Here is a 20,064-nt window from a genome sequence, read left to right on the forward strand (position 1 = left end):
TCTGCTGCCTCCCATCCTTCTTAAATACCAAAGTAACATTTGCAGTTTTCCAGTCATCCAGTACAATGACAGAATCTATCAATTCTTGAAACATCATTGTTAATGCCTCCGCAATCTCTCCAGCTACTTCCTTCAGAACCCAAAGGTGCAATTCCTTCAGAACCCAAAGGTGCATTCCATCAGGTCCAGGAGATTTATTCACCTACAGAGCTTTAAGCTCCCTGAGCACCTTCTGAACAAACCTCAATTCCCTGACACTCTTGAATTTCCGGTATACTGGAGATGTCTTCCACTGTGAAGACTGATGCAAAATACGCATTCAGTTCCTCTGCCATCTCTGTGTCTCTCATTACAATATCTCCAGTGTCATTTTGTAATGGTCCTATATGTACCCTTGACTCTCTTTTACCCTTTATATACTTAAAAAAGCTTTTAGTATCTTCTTTTCCTTCCGAATGACCTTCTTAGTTTCCTTCTGCAGGTTTTTAAAAGCTCCCCAATCCTCTGGCTTCCTTGTATGCCCTCTCTTTAGCTTTTATTTCGGCTCTGACTTCACCTGTCAGCCATGGTAGTGTCCTTCCCTTTGAAAATTTCTTATTTGGAATTTAAGAGGATAAGAAGTGAAAGAATAGCACCTATCAAATGTGACAGTGGGAAAGTGTGTATGGAACCGGTGGAAATAGCAGAGGTACTTAATGAATACTTTACTTCAGTATTCAGTAAAGGATCTTAGTGATTGTCGTGATGACTTGCAGCAAACTGAAAAGCTTGAGCTTGATGCATATTCATATTATATGTTATACGTTCCTTTCAACATTAGTGTTTTATACGGCTTACAAACTATTCTCTACTTCTCTGGCAATTTTAGTGTTGTCATATTTCTTGTATCATTCTACAAGTATGTGAAGAGCAAGAGGATAAGACGTGAGAGAATAGGACCAATCAAGTGTGACAGTTGAAAAGTATGTATGGAACTGTAGGGGACAGTGGAGGTACTTAATGAATACTTCGCTTCAGTATTCACTACGGAAGAGGACCTTGGTCATTGTAGGGATGACTTACAGCAGACTGAAAACCTTGAGCATATAGACACTAAGAAAGAGGATGTGCTGGAGCTTTTGGAAAGCATCAGGTTGGATAAGTCGCTGGGACTGGATGGAATGTACCCCAGGCTACAGTGGGAGGGGAGGGAGGAGACTGCTGAGCCTCTGGCGATGATCTTTGCATCATCCATGGGGACGGGAGAGGTTCTGGAGGATTGAAAGGTTGCGGATGTTGTTCCTGTGGTAAACTAAGTATACCTGTCTGGACACGCCCCTCTGATGACTGCTCCTGTGGCTCCTCCCACAGACCCCTGTATAAAGGCGATTGGGGCACTGCTCCTCCCTCAGTCTCCGAGATGTCGTGCTCCCTTTTTGCTGCTAATAAAAGCCTATCGTTCACTGCCAGTCTCCGAGAGCTATTGATGGTGCATCAGTTCCTTTATTCAAAAAAGGGAGTAGAGATAGCCCAGGAAATTATAGACCAGTGAGTCTTACCTCATTGGTTGGTAATTTGATGGAGAAGATCCTGAGAGGCAGGATTTATGAACATTTGTAGAGGTATAATATGATTAGGAGTAGTCAGCATGGCTTTGTCAAGGGAAGGTCGTGTTTTACGAGCCTGATTGAATTTTTTGAGTATGTGACTAAACACACTGATGAAGGGAGAGTAGTAGATGTAGTGTATATGGATTTCAGCAAGGCATTTGATAAGCTACCCCATGTAAGGCTTATTGAGTAAGTAAGGAGGCATGGGATCCAAAGGGACATTGCTTTGTGGATCCAGAACTGGCTTGCCCACAGAAGGCAAAGAGTGGTTGTAGACGAAGCATATGCTGTATGGAGGTCGGTCACCAGTGGAGTGCTTCAGGGATCTGTTCTGGGACCCATACCCTTTGTGATTTTTATAAATGATCTGGATGAGGAAGTGGAGGGATGGGTTAGTAAGTTTGCTGATGACACAAAGGTTGGAGGTGTTGTGAATAGTGTAGAGGACTGTCAGTGGTTACAGTGGGTCATTGATAGGATGCAAAACTGGGCAGGGAGTTCAACCAAGTTCAGTGTGAAGTGGTTCATTCTGGTAGGTCAAATATGATGGCAGAATATATTATTAATGGTAAGACTCTTGGCAGTGTGGAGGATCAGAGGTTGACTCTGTGGTTAAGAAGGCATATGATGTATTGGCCTTCATCAATCGTGGAATTGAATTTAGGAGCCGAGAGGTAATGCTGCAGCTATATAGGACCCTGGAGTACTTGGACTTGGAGTATTGTGCTCAGTTCTGGTCGCCTCACTACAGGAAGGATGTGGAAGCCATAGAAAGGGTGCAGAGGAGATTTACAAGGATGTTGCCTGGATTGGGGAGCATGTCTTATGAGAATAGGTTGAGAGAACTTGGTCTTTTCTCCTTGGAGCGAAAGAGGATGAGAGGTGACCTGATAAAGGTGTACAAGATGATGAGAGGCATTGATCGTGTAGATAGTCAGAGGCTTTTTCCCAGGGCTGAAATGGTTGCCACAAGAGGACACAGGTTTAAGGTGCTGGGGAGTAAGTACAGAGGAGATGTCAGGGGTAAGCTTTTTACTCAGAGAGTGGTGAGTGCGTGGAATGGGCTGCTGGCAATGGTGGTGGAGGTGGATACGATAGGGTCTTTTAAGAGGCTGTTAAGATAGGTACATGGAGCTTAGTAAAATAGAGGGCTATAGGTAAGCCTAGTAATTTCTAAGGTAGGGACGTGTTCGGCACAACTTTCTGGGCTGAAGGGCCTGTATTGTGCTGTAGATTTTCTATGTTTCTAATATGTCTGCCTTGCACTTACCTCATTTTTCGCAGGAACTCCAGCCATTGCTGTTCTGCTGTCCTTCCAGCAAATGTCCTTTCCAGTCAACTTCTGCCAGTTCACCTCTCATGCCATTGTAATTTCCTTTATTCCACTGAAATACCGACACATTAGATTTTATTTTTTTCTTCAACTCAATCATATTGTGATCACTGTTCCCTAAGGGTTCCTTAACCTGAAGTTCTCTTATCACCTCCAGATCATTGCACAACACCCAATCCAGCACAGCCGATCCCCTAGTGGGCTCAGCAACAAGCTGCTCTAAAAAGCCATCCCTTAGACATACAACAAATTCTCTCTCTTTGACCATCTTCTTTGTCCATCAGAAAATTCCAATATGTAGTGAATACTGACATTGAAAAAAATTAGGGGATGGAGAACATGTAAAACTTCAGCAACAAATGTTCACGTTAAGGTGATGGTGGACCATTTTTCTTCATTAAACATTGCAGTCTTTCTGCTGGAGGACCTCCTATTCTGCTAATGGGCAAAGGTCGCAAGATTTTAACTCAATGAGCAGGAAGAAATGGACATATATTTTCAAGTCAGAATGGTGTGGACTTTGGAGGGGAAGCTGCAGATACCATTGTTTTCATGCCCCCACTACTCTATTTGTGTAGTCAAACTTCGAGGTGTTAGGTTTGTTCTGAATCTAATCCCTTTAAAACATTGGTAGACATGATGGAGTATGCTGTCAGCGTGAAGAATGGATTTTGTCTCGAGAAGGATTGTGAGATGATCACATATTCCAAATACAGTTCTAAATAGCTTACAGGTGGATTTGGAACAGTGGAACATTTGGGTTGTTCCTTTTCAATATCTGCTGTAAGCCCAGCCATGGCGTTCTGGACTTGATCAGTAGCAATGGTACTGAGGGTACTGAGCAACAAATATCTGAAATCCTCCACACAGCGTACACTCTATGACTGCAATTCTTCAGTGATTTTTCAAAGCTGTTTTTCACATGGAGTTTGACTCTTCAACAAAATGAGAGTAATAATGCTAAGACTTCTTGTCTAGCTTGCAGTCTTAAGTAAATTACCATGACATGCCACAGGAGCAGAGAGTCAAAATTTTTGTGCTTCATAAATTTTGTAAGTCAGTTTTGGTGCAAATTACTATGTAATGATGCCTTGCATGCTTATAAATTGATAGCCTCAAAGAAAGGGTAACAGAGTAGATTAGAACAAACAATTTAAAAAGAATTGTTGTGAATTTTCATTGTTATGAATTTAAAGAATTAAGGTCAGATTTTGTTCTTGTTGAATAATCCATAGGAGTTTTTCAAAAACTCTTTGAATCATTAATAGACTCCTCGAGCAATGTTTTTATAGAAAGATCCTGCAATGAATTCCTTTTCAAAGATGTTTGGCTCTATTTCAAATTTGAAAAGCTAGTTTCTCGTATTTCAATAAAGATTAATAATGAAAACATCTTATCTTGCTCTCTGTTTACTTTGATAAAAATACTGTTAAATCCTTTCCTTCATTGAAAGAAACAGATCAAATCACTGGGATAATTGTAGCTGCGATCCATTGTGGATTCAAAATGAAAAATTATGATTAAAGGTGAACATAACCATGTAAGTATGAACTCAATAATGTACCACACATTTTGTTACACATTCTTGGACTTTGTCATTCTTGATCACACACCCAAACATTCTACTTGCATTAATCATCATTGTGTATTAAAGCTTTTCTTGGAAAATTGGACTGCAGCCACTCTTAAATCTTTTTGATTTCCCCTTCCAACCACACTGTTTAATTTATCTTGTGTGGAGAGTATATTACCATGAATATATTTGCATTTACAAAGCTACATCTCCAGTGAAGTCAGAGCCAAAGTAAAATCAAAAGAGAGGGCATACAAGGAAGCCAGAGGATTGGGGAGCTTTTAAAAACTTGCAGAAGGAAACTAAGAAGGTCATTCGGAAGGAAAAGATGAATTATGAGAACAAGCTGGTCACTAATATCAAAGAAGATACTAAAAGCTTTTTTAAGTATATAAAGGGTAAAAGAGAGTCAAGGGTATATATAGGACCATTACAAAATGACACTGGAGATATTGTAATGAGAGAAACAAAGGAACTGAATGCGTACTTTGCATCAGTCTTCACAGTGAAAGACGTCTGCAGTATACCGGACATTCAAGAGTGTCAGGGAAGGTATGTGCAATGAAAATTACAGCTGAGAAGGTGCTCAGGAAGCTTAATGGTCTGAAGGTGGATAAATCTCCCGGACCTGATGGAATGCACCCTTGGGTTCTGAAGGAAGTAGCTGGAAAGATTGCAGAGGCATTAATGATGATCTTTCAAGAATCGATAGATTCTGGCATTGTACCGGATGACTGAAAAATTGCAAATGTTACTCTGCTATTTAAGAAGGGTGGGAGGCAGCAGAAAGGAAACTATAGACCTGTTAGCCTGACATCAATGGTTGGGAAACTGTTGGAATTAAATATTAGGGATGAGATTACGGAATACCTGGAGGCACATGACAAGATAGGCCAAAGCCAGCATGGTTTCCTGAAAGGAAAACCCTGCCTGACAAACCTACTGCAATTCTTTGAGGAAGTTACAAGCAGGGTAGATAAACTAGATACAGTAGACGTGGTTTACTTAGATTATAAGAAAGCCTTTGACATGGTGCCGCACATGAGGCTGCTTAGCAAGATTAAGAGCCCATGGAATTACAGGAAAGTTACTAGTGTGGGTGGAGCATTGGCTGGTTGGCAGAAAACAGAGAGTGGGAATAAAGAGATCTTATTCTGGCTGGCTGCTGGTTACCAGTGGAGTTCCACAGGGATTGGTGTTGGGATCGCTGCTTTTTACGATGCATGTCAATGATTTAGACTACAGTATTAATGGTCTTATGGCTAAATTTGCCGATGATACAAAGAAAGGTGGAGGAGCAAGTAGTGTTAAGGAAACAGAGAGCCTGCAGAGAAACTTAGATAGTTTAGGGGAATGGGCAAAGAAGTGGCAAATGAAATACTATGTTGGAAAGTGTATGGTCATGCAATTCAGTGGAAGAAATAAACAGGCAGACTATTATTTAGATGGGGAGAGAATTCAAAATGCAGAGATGCAAAGGGACTTGGGAATCCTTGTGTAAGATACCCTAAAGTTTAACTTCCAGGTTGTGAAGAAGGAAAATGCAATGTTGGCATTCATTTCTAGAGGTATAGAATATAAGAGCAGGGATGTGATGTTGAGGCTCTATAAGGCACTCATGAGACCACACTTGGAATTTTACGTGCAGTTTTGGGCTCCTTATTTTAGAAAGGATTTAATGACATTGGAGAGGGTTCAGAGAAGATTCAAGAGAATGATTCCAGGAATGAAAGGGTTACCGTAGGAGAAACGTCTGGCAACTCTTGGACTGTATTTCCTGGAGTTCAGGAGAATGAGGGGGGGTCTCATAGAAACATTCTGAATGTTAAAAGGCCTGAACAGATTATATATGGCAAAGTTATTTCCCATGGTAGGGGATTCTAGAACATGAGGGCACGACTTCAGCATTGAAGGACGTCCTTTTAAAACGGAGATGCAGAGAAATTAGTTTAGTCAGATGGTGGTAAATCTGTGGAATTTGTTACTACAAGCGGTGGTGAAGGCCAAGTCATTGGGTGCATTTAAGGCAGAGATAGATAGGTTCTTGATTAGCCAGGGCATCAAAGGGTATGGGGTGAAGGTAGGGGAGTGTGGATGACTGTAAAAATTGGATCAGCCCATGATTGAATGGCAGAGCAGATGCGATGGGCCAAATGGCCTACTTCTCCTATATCTTATGGTCTTATTACAGATATGAAAGTTCTGCTTTTTGTTGAAAACAAACATCTGAAAATGATAGATGTCAGCACTTTACAGCCATTAATGGCACATGAACTGGCATCTTTGAATTAATTAAAGCATTCAGTCATTAATTCAGTTTCATATGAAATAAATTTAATTCATTTTAACTATATTTTTATTCATAAACCACTGGAGGTTTATGAATGCAGGATATCCATTCCAAACAGATTTAGATACAGTGTTAGATTATCTAATTTAAATATTTAAGAGCATGATAAAGTTTCCAGACATTGTATTTCCAATGCTACTTCTTAATCAGAAAACCATAGTTTAGTGGTTGAGTTATGGGTACCTGACTAAAGGATCCAAAGACATGAGTCAGAACCCCACTGGTATGTGCTCTGAAGATAAGTTTTCTAAAACTTAATTTGAAATGAAAAATATTAATTCAGTGTAAGCCAGTGTTGTGTAAGTATAGATATGGTTCACTAATATCTTTTTGAGAAACAAATCACCTGTGATGCCCAATCAAACCACATCAACTCCAATTTCAGGCAAAATATTAATAATCTGGATATGAATATCAGTGATTTGATGTGTAGGTGTGCAGATGGTATGATGATTTGTGGTGTTGACAATAGTGAATTAGGTAAACTTCAGTTACAGAAAGATAACGGTCAGTTTTTTAAGATGTAAATTAAGTACTTACTTGAGATGGAAACTGTGTTTGTTGTAGATAAACATGAGCTGACCAGAATGATTGAAGGGCCTGTTTCTCAGCTGATTCAAGATCTGAATGATGATCGAGAAGCAGAAGTTCCATGAACATCCTCTTCTTTGTGACTAATGACAAAGAAAAACACGAAGTATTTGCAACCATCTTCAAGCAAAAGTGATGAATAATCCACTTATTTCCATAAGACCATAAGATATAAGAGCAGAAGTAGGCCATTCGGCCCATCATGTCCGCTCCGCCATTCAATCGTGGGCTGATCCAATTCTTCCAGTCATCCCCACTCCTTGCCTTCACCTCATACCCTTTGATGCCCTGGCTAATCAAGAACCTATCTATCTCTGCCGCTCGCGGCAACAAATTCCACAGATTTACCACCCTCTGACTAAAGTAATTTCTCTGCATCTCAGTTTTAAAAGGACATCCTTCAATCCTTAAGTGGTGCCCTCTTGTCCTAGAATACCCTATGTAGAGAGATCTAAATTAAGCAAAGGCTCAGAGACCAAACAAAATCCCAGATACATATGATGCCGAAGATATGCTCCAGAACTATGGTAACAATAGTTGTAGAGTGACGTACATTACAGACCTCCTGATCTGGAGATGCAAATTGAATTGAATTGACTTTATTTTTTACATCTTTCACATACACAAGGAGTAAAAAATCTTTACATTATGTCTCTGTCTAAATGTGCAATCATAGTAATTTATAATAAATAGAACAGTCAATGTAACACAGAAATACACTCAAATCAGCATGAGTTAATTAGTCTGATGGCCTGGTGGAAGAAGATGTCCTGGAGCCTTTTGGTCCCGGCTTTTATGCTGCAGTACCATTTTCCAGAAGGTAGCAGCTGGAATAGATTGTGATTGGGGTGACTCAGGTCCCCAGTGATCCTTCAGGCCCTTTTTTAACACCTGTCTTTGTTAATGTCCTGAATCATGGGAAGTTCACAACTACAGATGCACTGGGCTGTCCACACCACTCTCTGCAGAATCCTGTGATTAAGGGAGGTACAGTTCCCATACCAGGCAGTGATGTAGCTAGTCAGGATGCTCTCAATTGTGCCCCTGTAGAAAGTCCTTAGGATTTGGGGCACTATACCAAACTTCCTCAACCGTCTGAGGTGAAAGAGGTGCTGTTGTGCCTTTTTCACTACACAGCTGGTGTGTACAGATCATGTGATGTCCTCAGTGATGTGGATACCAAGGAACTTAAAGCTGTTTACCCTCTCAAACCCAGGTCCACTGATGTCAATAGGTCACCTCCATTCCTCTTGTAATTCACAACCAGCTCCTTTGTTTTTGTGACATTGCAGGAGAGATTGTTTTCTTGATACCACTGTGTTAGAGAGATTACTTCTTCTCTGTCAGCTGCCTCATTATTGTTTGTGATTAGGCCAATCAATGTAGTGTCATCAGCAAATTCAATTAGCAGATTAGAGCTGTGGGTGGCGACACAGTCATGGGTATGCAGGGAGTAAAGGAGGGGACAGTTCACAGCCCCGAGGGGCTCCTGTGTTGAGAGTCAGAGGGGTGGAGAAGAGGGAGCCCAATCTTAACACCTGCCAGCAATCTAACAGGAAGTCCAGGATCTAACTGCATAAGGCAGGGTCAAGGCCAAGGTCTCGGAGCTCCCTGTTGAGCCTGGATGGAATTATGATATTGAATGCTGAACTGTAGTCCAAAAACAGTATTCTCGCATAAGCATCCTTTTTCAGATGTGTAAGGACGGTATGTGTAGCAGTGGCTATTGTGTCCCCTACTATAGAATTGTGGAACTTAAATTTGAGTAATTAACAATAACTGGAGTAAAATCTTATGTAAATAATGACTACCATGAACCTAGCAGATTGTTGCAAATAACCAAACTACAGGCTTGGGCTGCATGTGTTTCCAAAACCATCAATATATTTGATTCTGGATTGGTCTATGAAATGGCCAAATAATCTGCTAATGTTCACTTGACACTTATGAAAAGACAAAAAATGCTATCATGCCCCTATCCTATCAACAAATATAAAAATGATTAGTTATGCCTCTAGCCAAACTGTTTCACTCCATCATTGACATTTATCCAATTGTGTGCATAAGGTATGCCATCTCCATGAAAAAATAGGACTCATCCAAACTCCAACTGCCTCATCAATCTTCTCTCAATCATCAACAAAATGGGATCATTAACAATGTAAGGAACAACCATTTAAGCTGAGTTTATTCTTATTGGCTAGCCAACTCCATAGTTGCCATGTACTAATGCTGAAAACCTCAGATGCTCCATGAGAATGGCATCAAATCAAGACTACTTTTGAAAAAATATGCTGACAAAAGCCTCAGCCAAAATGGACAATGGGAATAAGTGCTTACTCAAGTCATACCTAATACCATAGACATAGGAGCAGAATTAGGCCATCCTGCTTACCGAGTCTGCTCCGCCATTCAATCATGGCCGATCCTTTTTTCTATCTCCTCCTCAACCCCAGTTCCCGGCCTTCTCCCCGTAACCTTTGATGCCACGTCCAATCAAGAACCTATCAATCTCTGCTTTAAATACACCCAATGACCTGGTCTCCACAGCTGCATGTGGCAACAAATTCATAATCCTTTGGTTAAAGGCATAGTTGTTGGAAGTCAATAACTTTGGCACCAGATCATTGCTGCCGATGCAGGTGTTGCTGCTCTTGGTTCTAGATTCAACCTCCTTCAGTTGTTCAATCAGTGAGCTGGATAATATTTAGGTCCTCTGCATCCTGTATCCCTGAATCGCTGGTGCACTCGTGTTTCATTGCATACCATTTGCAAAACAAACTATAGTTGCTCATCAAGGCTCTTTAGGTACCTGTGAACTCTACCACTTAGAGGTTCAAGGGCAGTATCTGAAAATGAACTACAGTATATTTTCCTCCAAGTCACATTTCAAATTGACTTAGAAACACATCACCAATCAATTCATTGTTCCTGTGTTAATGACATCACCAATCTTCTGCTCTCAAATATAAGCAAGATGATGGAAGGTGCTGTTAATAATGATGAAAAACCAACCTAACAACCCTGTGGAAGTACCCTAACTCCAAGGACACTAGCAGTTCAAGAAGACAACTCCCTGTCACCTTCTAATGAACAATTAGAAGTGAGGAATAAGTGCTGAACCTATCAGTAACACTCAGATCCTTAAAATCCTTAGTCAGCAGTGTTTTGCAGACTTCCAGTTACTACCACTGCTACTTCTTCCCCTTTTTATGAAGCTTCTCCTTTAATGTTCTGGCCACAATAGTCAGTCTCAGGATCTATTTCCTTTAAAGAAGACAAGATTTATTTATGTCTGTTTTCCAAAATGGCTACTATCCAGATATCAAGCATAAATGATGCAATTATTAGCTTTGAAAAATCGGGAGACCATTCCTATCTCTCTGTAAAGAAGTGTTATATAGCATATTTCATGGAGGAAGAATGAAAAGCATTGCAATTACTGAGCCAGCACTGCAACCCACATTTTGAAAATTGGGTCCTGATTTAATGCTGTACTTTTAAATTTCATGCAGTAAAAATCGAAGTTAGTCTAAATGTAGTTTGTTTCTGTGCTCCAGTACCATCTTGAATGTCAGCTTACATATTCTATTTTGCTGAATAATTACCTTTCCATTTTATAAAGTTTTCCATTATGTCACCAGAGTTTATTATGTATCTTGTAACTTTAGAGCATTGCTGACTCCATTTCTTTGACAAAAGTGTGAAAAAAAATTCAAGCATTGTAGATCAGAGAAAAACAGAGCAAATGAGGCACTAATTACAAGTTGCTCTTGGAGAACACAGCGATACTAATTTCAGACTGCTATGAGCTCTATTGCCAAACAGTGAAGTGCAAGTGAGAAAGTGTAGAATAAGTGCAGAATCAGGGATAAACAATAAATAAATAAGCAAGTAGTCAAAAAAATAAATATCGAGAACATCAGATGAAAAGTTCTTGAAAGTGAGTTCTTAGGTTGTGGGAACATTTCAGCAATAGGGCAAGTGAAGCTGAGTGAAGTTATTTGGTTCATGAGCCTGATGATTAACTGTTCCTGCATCTGGCAGTGTTAGTCCAGGGGCTCTTCTTCCTGATGGCAGCACGAGGAGAGACCATGTCCTGGGTGGTTGGGTGTCCTGATGATGGCTGCTGCTTTCCCGCGACAACACTCCATGTAGATATGCTCAATGGTGGGGATGGCTTTATTCATGATGGACTGGGCTGTATCCACTACTTTTTGTAGGATTTTCTGTCCAAGCACATTAGTATTTCCATACTAAGCTGTGATGTAGCTACTTAATATATTCTCCACCACACATCTCTAGAAGTTTGTCAAAGTTTTAGATGTTATGTTTAATCTTCGGGAACTCCTCAGAAGTAGAGGTGCTGCCATTCTTTCTTCATAATGGCACTTTACATGCTTGGTCCAGGACAAGTCCTCCGAAATGATAACTCAAAGGAATTTAAAGTTGCTGATCCTCTCCACCTCTGATCCTCCAGTGAGGACTGGCTCATGGACCTCTGGTATTAATCCTGAAGTCATTAATCAGCTCCTTGGTCTTGCTGACATTGAGTAAGAGGTTGTTGTTGTGGCACCACTCAGCCAGGTTTTCAATCTCCCTCCTATATGCTAATTTGTCAGCACCTTTGACTCAGCCTACGTCAGTGGTGTCGAAAGAAAACTTCGATGTGTGGTGGAGAGTATACTGATTAGTTGCATCATGGCCTGGTATGGAAACATCAATGCCTTTGAAAGGAAAATCTTTAAAAAAGTCGTGGATACAGCCAAGTCCATTGTAGGTAATGCCCTCCCCACCATTAAGCACATCTACAGAAAATGCAATTGCAGGGAAGCAGCATCCATCATCAGGGACCCCCACCACCCAGGGCATGCTCTCTTCTCACTGCTGCTATCAGCAAGAAGGTACAGGGGCCTCAGGACTCACATCACCAGGTTCAGGAATAGTTAATACCCATCAACCATCAGGGTCTTTAACCAAAAGGGGTAACTTCACTCAACTTCACAGATCCCACAACTTATGAACTCACTTTCAAAGATTCTTCAATTCATGTTCTCAATATTTATTGCTTATTTATTATTATTGTATTTTTGTATTTACAGTTTGATGTCTTTTGCACTTGGTTGTTTATCCATTTTTGTTGTACGTGGTTTTTCATTAACTCTATTGTGTATCTTTGTACTTGCTGTGAATACCCACAAGAAAATCAATCTCAGGGTAGTAGATAGTGACATATATGTACTTTGACAATAGATTTACTTTGAACATGACATGTTCATGACATAACTTCATGATCCAACTGGTCCTTCACGCCACACACTATCTTCGTTTTGTTGTTTGTTCCCTTGTATTATTATGCCTCTCCAAATGTATTATTCCACACATTTTTGGATTAAATTCCAGTTTCTAATTTTTTGGCCAATTGACCAAATTATCTATAACTACCTACAGTCTAAAGCTTTCTTTCTTGTTTTCAAATACACAGTTATGTTTGGACTCCCTAAAGTGACTGGGAAGACCTGAGGTGAGACATTCTTGCTTTTTAAAAATACTTCTCTTTTTAGTGAAGTGAAATCTTTTGAGAAAATTTATGCCTGAATTTTGCACATTTTTGATTTACCATTCTCACTGACTGGCCTCATGACTAGATTTCCCTCATCTTCATTAACCATTTACAATGCAGGAGAATGCGTTGGTAGTGGTCCCCTGCATTGAGGTGACCACAGATAGCCCACCTGGGGAGTGGTAAAGGAGATCGTGGCAGAGTTGAGAACTGAGATGTCCTGGTTGTTATCAGCGGGTGTGGCCCCACTGCCGTATGATGGAGCTGACAGGGAGGCGGACCCTCTAAAGGGACGCACTATGCAGAGGGCTGCTAGCAGCTGGGGTCCCGTGAGAAGGGGAGCAGCTAGTATTGCCTATTATTATTGTGGTGAAGAGGGGCACTTCAGGAGGGAGTGCAAATGACAGGAAACCCCTTGGAGAGTGAGCCCCTGGGTACCTAAGCAGAGAGAGACGTTGGGAAAACTTAAAAGAGACCCAGTGAGAGGAAGTAATGAGAGTGACGGGGAACCCCAAATTTCCCAGAATGCCTGAGGCCGAGGCCCTCATGGTGGATGCTCCGGAAAACCATGAAGAGGAGTCAGGTGTGCCTCCTGGGGTACTAGTGAGGCCTGAACTGCAGAACCCCTCAGTTGTACAGATGAAGAGGATGGCAATGATTGTCAGGAACACTACAAAGAGGAAGGTCACCTTCAAGCAGGGGATGCCCCTGGCGCATCTCTTCCCAGTGATGGTAATGTCTAGTACCCATGTGAGACAAGCTGGGGAGAAACTATCTGCGAAAGGGGGAAAGTTGACTGCTGAGTCATTCAACTTTGTGGACTGCCCAGTACCTGCAGGTTGGAAGAAGAGATTGATAGAGAAGGTGTTGAAAGTAAGTGACTTTTCTACTGACGAGTTTGATGTGGATTGTTCCAAGAGCACTCACCACACTATTCCCGTGACTGAGGACACCCTGCTTAGAGAAAGGTCGCTGCGACTGGCCCCTGCAGAGGTGGAAGACATTCAGGAGCATCTGTGTAAGTTAATGAAAGCTGGGATCATCACTGAGTCCAAAGTCCCTATGCTTCCCCAATAGCAGTTTCCAGGAAGAAGAATGGGAAGCTACGGATGTGTGTGGACTATAGGACTCTGAACAGGCTACCGTCCCTGACCAGTATATGGTCTCGAGGATCAAAGATGTGCTGGCCTGTCTCAGTGGTGCAAAGTGGTTCAGTGTGCTGGACTTGAGCAGTGGATATTACCGGATCCCCATGAGTGAGGCTGACAAAGAGAAGATGGCATTTATATGTCCATTGAGATTCTTCCAGTTCGAAAGGATGCCCCAGGGCATATCCAAAGCTCTTGCAACCTTTCAGAGGGTCATGGAGAAAATGGTGGGGGATATGAACTTGCTTGAGATATTGGTGCATCTGGATGACCTCATAGAGTTTGGGTCCACCTTGGAGGAACATGAAGTGAGGTTACTGAAGGTGCTGAACTGCCTGAAAGCTGAAGGGTTAAAAATTTCCCTGGAGAAGTACCAGTTCTGCAAGATGTCTGTCAGCTATGTTTGGCACATACTCTTACATGATGGGGTAGCTACGGATCCGTCTAAGATAGAGGCACTGATCACTTGGCCAAGGCCCCAGACTGTGAGTACTACTGGAGGTTTGTGAAGGGCTACGTGAAAGTGAGTCACCCTTTAAATCAGCTTCTGTGTGGTTACCCTCCCTTGGGAAAGAAAGGAGGACAAAAGGAGAGGAGGGTAAAGAGTATCTTAGCCCTTCAGAGCCTTTTGGAATGAGGTGGGATGCAAAATGTGATGAGGTGCTTTAGAAGCTGCTGACACAAGTGCCGGTGTGGGCTTTTGCAGACCCCTGATTGCCATATGTACTGCATATGGATGCTAGCAGAGTGGGCTTGGTGGTGTCCTGTTTCAGGATCAGGGCACCGGGTTAAGACCTGTTGCGTTTGTCAGCCAAAGTCTGTCACCCTCTGAGAAAAACTATCCCATGCACAAGTTGGAGTTCCTGGCATTGAAATGGGCTGTGGTGGATAAATTGAGTGACTACCTCTATGGTGCCAAGTTTGAGTTGAGGATGGACAACAATCCCCTAACCTATATCCTGACCTCAACAAAATTGGATGCCACAGGCCATCGGTGGTTGGCAGCGTTGTCTGCCTATGATTTCAGCCTGAAGTACCGGCCGGGGAGCCGGAACATTGATGCTGATGCTTTGTCCCGACACTGACATGCACCTGAAGGGCTGGACAGGGATGATGAGTGGGAGAGTGTTCCTGCCCCAGGACTGAAAGATATATGCCCATTCTCCATCACGGTGAAGGCAAGGGCAGGATCGAGCGGTAGATCAATTGGGAGCTTCTGATGACACCATTCCACAAGCTTACTGTAACCTGACTGCTCTATAGACAAACCAGTTACCAGAATTAAGTCCTGGGGAAGTGGCAGCTGTTCAGTGAAATGACCAGGGCATTTGGCCAGCGGTTAAAAAGGGAGACATGGCCCAAGTGGAGAAGACAAAACACACTGCCGTGCCTCCATTACTGAGAGAATGGCCCAGATTGGAGTTGAGGAACCAGATCCTATAACGGGTCATGTTGCCTCGGGACTGGCCTTGGCATTCCTAGCTGGACCAATGGATTGCTCAAAGATCTGTCCTACTGGCCCCAAATGAAGCCGGAGGTCGAAGAGTATTGCAAGCCGTGCATTCAATGCATATGGAGAAAGACGCTGCCTATGAGGGCCACTCCGTTGTCCCACTTGCAGAGTGCGGGGCCCCTTGTCCTGGTGTGTATGGCTTTCCTGTCAATAGAGCCTGATGCCAGCAACATGGTGAATGTCTTAGTCATCACGGGTCACTACACCAGATATGCACAAGCTTTCCCTACCAAGGATCAGCGGGCGTCCATAGTGTTATGGGAGAAATATTTCATTTATTATGGCGTCCCAAGGTGAATACATAGTGATCAGGGATGGGATTTTGAGGGTAGGCTCATACATGAGTTAGTGAGCATGCTTGGGGTCAAGAAGTCAAGGATTATGCCTTTTCACCCACAGGGTGATCCCCAGCCAGCGAGGTTTAATCGGATGTTGCTAAACGTGCTTGGAACCTTGGAAATCAGCAAGAAGAAAAAGTAGAGTCGACATATTAGACATCTGGTCCACTGCTACAACTGTGCACAAAATTAAACTACCGGGTACTCACCATATTATCTGATGTTTGGGTGCGAGAGGAGGTTGCCCATCGACCTTTGTTTTGGGACTGGCAAGGAACATCTACCACCAAAGACTTATCTGAATTATGTGTCTGATATAAGAAGGGAGCTAAAAAGGAGGTATGATCAAAAGGTTAGGTTCTCCCAACTCATGCCAGGAGACTGAGCCCTCATAAGGAATTTGGGTCTACCAGGGAAGTATAAGTTGGCTGACCATTGGGCGGCTATACCCTACGTAGTGGAGAATCAGATGTCAAATGTATCAGTTTTCCAGGTGAAACCAGAGGATGGACACAGACCTGTTAAGGTTCTCTGTCAAAACCATCTTCTGCCTCTGGGACAAGAAGTGAGGGTTGACCCGGAGCCTAACCTGGAGCCTACACCAAGTAAGAGGACTCTGCGGCAACATGGAGCAACTGAAGGACCAACAGCAGGAGAGATTAGACTGGCCCCCACCCCTGAATGGGATAAGGAGTTGGAGGATGAGGAAATGGGGATGTGGTATATGCTGCCTTTTGTAAACTCCCCACTGATTGAGGAACAGATTCCCAACTCTTCTCACGCTGAGTCAGGTGACATTGGAGCGACTATCTGTGGACAGACTGGGTTTCAGCAGGATCATGAAGGAGATGAAGTGGGGTTCAGCCAAGTGGCAGAGGGGTCCGAGTTGGAGGAGGGCACGAGTGATAGACCGAGGGAGGCCTCGCCATGTAGACCAGAAGTATCCCAAGAAGTGTCTGAACCTGAAGAAATAGATAACAGAGTAAGAAGGTCTCAAAGAATCAGGAGACACCCCCCCCCCCCCCCCCGCCAATAGGCTGGCCTATGTAACACCCAGGGGAACAGAGTGTGGCACCTATCACCTTGGTGAGCTACGTCACTGCCATTTACACCTGGGTTGGTCTTTGTGCTTTGTATGAAGGGGTGGCAAATTATCTCAATGTCATGAGGACATGACTAATTTTGGTGGGGGGAGAGTGTAACACTCTGGGAAAGGTTTCACTGCTAACGTAATGGTCTTTCTGTAGAAGCAGTGTTTGGGCTATGGTTAGAGGTAACGGGTGCTTTGGAATGTGAGCCGTCCAATGAAGGGAGTGTGTTTCGTGTTGTGCCTGACACTGGTGTGAGCTGGGTCTTTTGTTTGGCAGGAGATGAAGGGAGAAGACGCCAGAGAGAAGAGGTTGTAGGACTCAACCCAGAGCAGGGCCACGATTAGAAGAAGGGGAAACCGTGATCTCCACACCTTGCAAGCTATCCTTTTTCATATTACTATTGTACAGAGAATAATCTGATCTAATATTTCAGTATAATATTCAGCGTATTCTCATCTTTTTCAGAACTACAGATGACATTAGAGTTTTGTTCCAAACATAGATCAAACAAGTGAATTCCAGAGGTGAGATAACTGGCATCATAGAGCCTTACTTAAACAAAAAAAAAATCAAAAAGGGAAAACATTCTAATGGTGGTGTAAAGCATTCCTCAGAGTTAAACATATGTAACTTTGGGATATCTGTCATCTTAACCCTAGGACGGGTTAAGGAGCTGCTCTTGAGCCCAAAGTATGATGGAAGCTAAAGGCTCTGGAAGTGTCTTAAAACCCAAATATTTAGTGACTTGTATTCTAGGGTTTTGAAGGTGCTGCCTGATGTGCTTTCTCTATCCCTATGGAGATAGAGGGTACATAGTTTGTCATATTTAAAAATTCCATAGATATAAGAGCAGACTGGGGGAGTATGGCAAATGTAAGCCCACTGTTTAAGAAAGGAAGGAGAGAAAAAAAATGAAACGATAGACAAATTAGCCTGACATCAATCGTGGGGATAATGCAGGAATCTTTTACTGATTTACTAAGTAGTGGTATCATGGCCCTCGGTTAAAATTTTTTAAAAATATTGGGCAAAGGCAACGTGGATATATAAAAAGGAAATCACGGTTAAAATTTTTTAAAAATATTGGGCAAAGGCAACGTGGATATATAAAAAGGAAATCACGTTTGATAAATCTAGCAGAGCATTTTGATGTAACCAGCAAAATAGATTAGGGCAAACCAGATTTTGTGACAAATTTTGACTTTCATAAGGTTTTCAGTGGGGTTCCATGTGACAAAATATTAGACAAAAGAGACCACAACATTGGGAGTAATATGTTGGTTGTCGATTGAGGATTGGTGAACAGGTACAACTCAAAGAAATGGAATAAACAGTTTATCTACGCTCTGAGCAGCTAGGATTAGTAAGGTGATGTAGTTTCTTAGTTCCTGTGAGCCAGCTTCAATCCTGACTCCAGTATTTCCTCTGTGGAGTTTGCTCATTCTCCCTGATTGTGTAGATTTCTTTCAGTTCCAATTTCCTCCAACATCCCAATGTTGTGCAAATTGGTAGGTGAATTGGTCACCGCAAATTGCCCCTCATCTGTAGGTGAGTGAGAGAATCTCTGGGATAGGGCAGAGTTGATGAGCATGTGTAGAAAATAAAATGGCATTAATGTTCCACTAATGCAAATGGGTGTTTGGTAGATTGTCCAGATTAGGTGGGCCAAAAGCTTGTTTCTGTGTTCCATGTCTTTAATCTATCGTTAATGAACTCTATGAGAGGATTAAGTGCAATATATCCAAGCTTGCTGATGATCCTAAGATGGCTGGTAGTTGGACTATGTTGAGCATGCAGATAGGCATTAAGGGAACATAGACATATCAACTGATTGGGCAAGAATATAGCAAATGTGGAAATATGTGAGGTCACATGACTATTTTCAACATCCCACTAAGCTTCACCTTTAGCCCCCTATTCTACTCCCTACAGACTCACGACTGCATAGCCAGAATTTGATCTATCTCCATCTGCAAATGTGCAGATAAATCCACCGTAGTGGACTATATTTCATGCACATGCTCCTGTTTATATCAATAGTGCTGGGTTGACAACAACAATTTCCTTGGAGTGAACCTCACCAGTAGGCTGTCCTGGTCCAACCGCATTGATGCTATGGCTAAAGAAGCTCACTAGTGCCTCTACTTCCTGAGGAAGCTAAAGAAACTTGTCATGCTCCCTTTGAACTTCACCAATTTTTTATTGATGCACTACAGAAAGCATCCTATGCGGATGCATCGCTCCTCCATATGTAACTGCAAGAAACTGCAGAGAGTAGTGGACTACTGTGCAACTGGGTGCTAGACTTCCTAAGTAACAGACCTCAGATAGTTAAGATGTACAACCATTTCTCCCTCCTCATCATCCTCAACATATTTGCCTCCCAGGGCTTTGTGCTGAGCCCATTGCTGTATATTCTGCTTACACATCACTGCATTTCCAAACACCAGAGTAATCACATTGTCAAGTTCGCCAATGTCATGACAGTTGTCAATGACATGATGTTGGCTTATCACCAACCATCAGATGGCCTATAGAGAGGAGGTAGAAGAGCTCAAGGACTGGTGCTAGGCAAATAACCTCTTCCTCAAAGTCAACAGGACCAAGGAGATGGTTATCGACTTCAGGAGAACTCTCACCACTCATATCCCTTTACATTGGCGACACAGCAGTGGAAAGTGCAAGCAATTTCAAACCCCTTGGGGTACACATCTCACACAACCTCTCATGTTCTCAGAACACATTCTACACAATCAGGAAAGCTCAACAACACCTGTACGTTCTGAGCAGGCTGGAGAGAGCTCGACAATGCACATCAATACTCAGATGCGTAACAGAGAGCAATCATTGCATAATATGGAAACTGCACTGCAGTGAGCACGAAGGCTCTGCGACTGGTAGTCAAAATTGTCCAATGCATCACCGGCACCAACCTACACACCATCAGGGACATAAGTACAGAAAGGGTGCCAGTA

The 20,064-nt window shown here is 42.4% G+C and overlaps 1 long non-coding RNA gene across 3 annotated transcripts in view; it reads right to left on the bottom strand.

Moving 5' to 3' along the window:
* LOC140733578 (uncharacterized) overlaps positions 1-20,064 on the bottom strand; it is a 106,223-nt gene that overhangs the window by 84,300 nt on the left and 1,859 nt on the right. For all 3 annotated transcript variants that reach the window (XR_012100317.1, XR_012100316.1, XR_012100318.1), the window contains exons 2-3: positions 7,386-7,519; positions 2,860-2,974 (exon numbers count right to left, since the gene is read on the bottom strand). This is a non-coding gene — a long non-coding RNA (uncharacterized lncRNA). The remainder of the gene's footprint in view (positions 1-2,859; positions 2,975-7,385; positions 7,520-20,064) is intronic.

The sequence above is a fragment of the Hemitrygon akajei genome, chromosome 9, assembly GCF_048418815.1.
Source record: "Hemitrygon akajei chromosome 9, sHemAka1.3, whole genome shotgun sequence".
Classification (NCBI taxonomy): Eukaryota; Metazoa; Chordata; class Chondrichthyes; order Myliobatiformes; family Dasyatidae; genus Hemitrygon; species Hemitrygon akajei.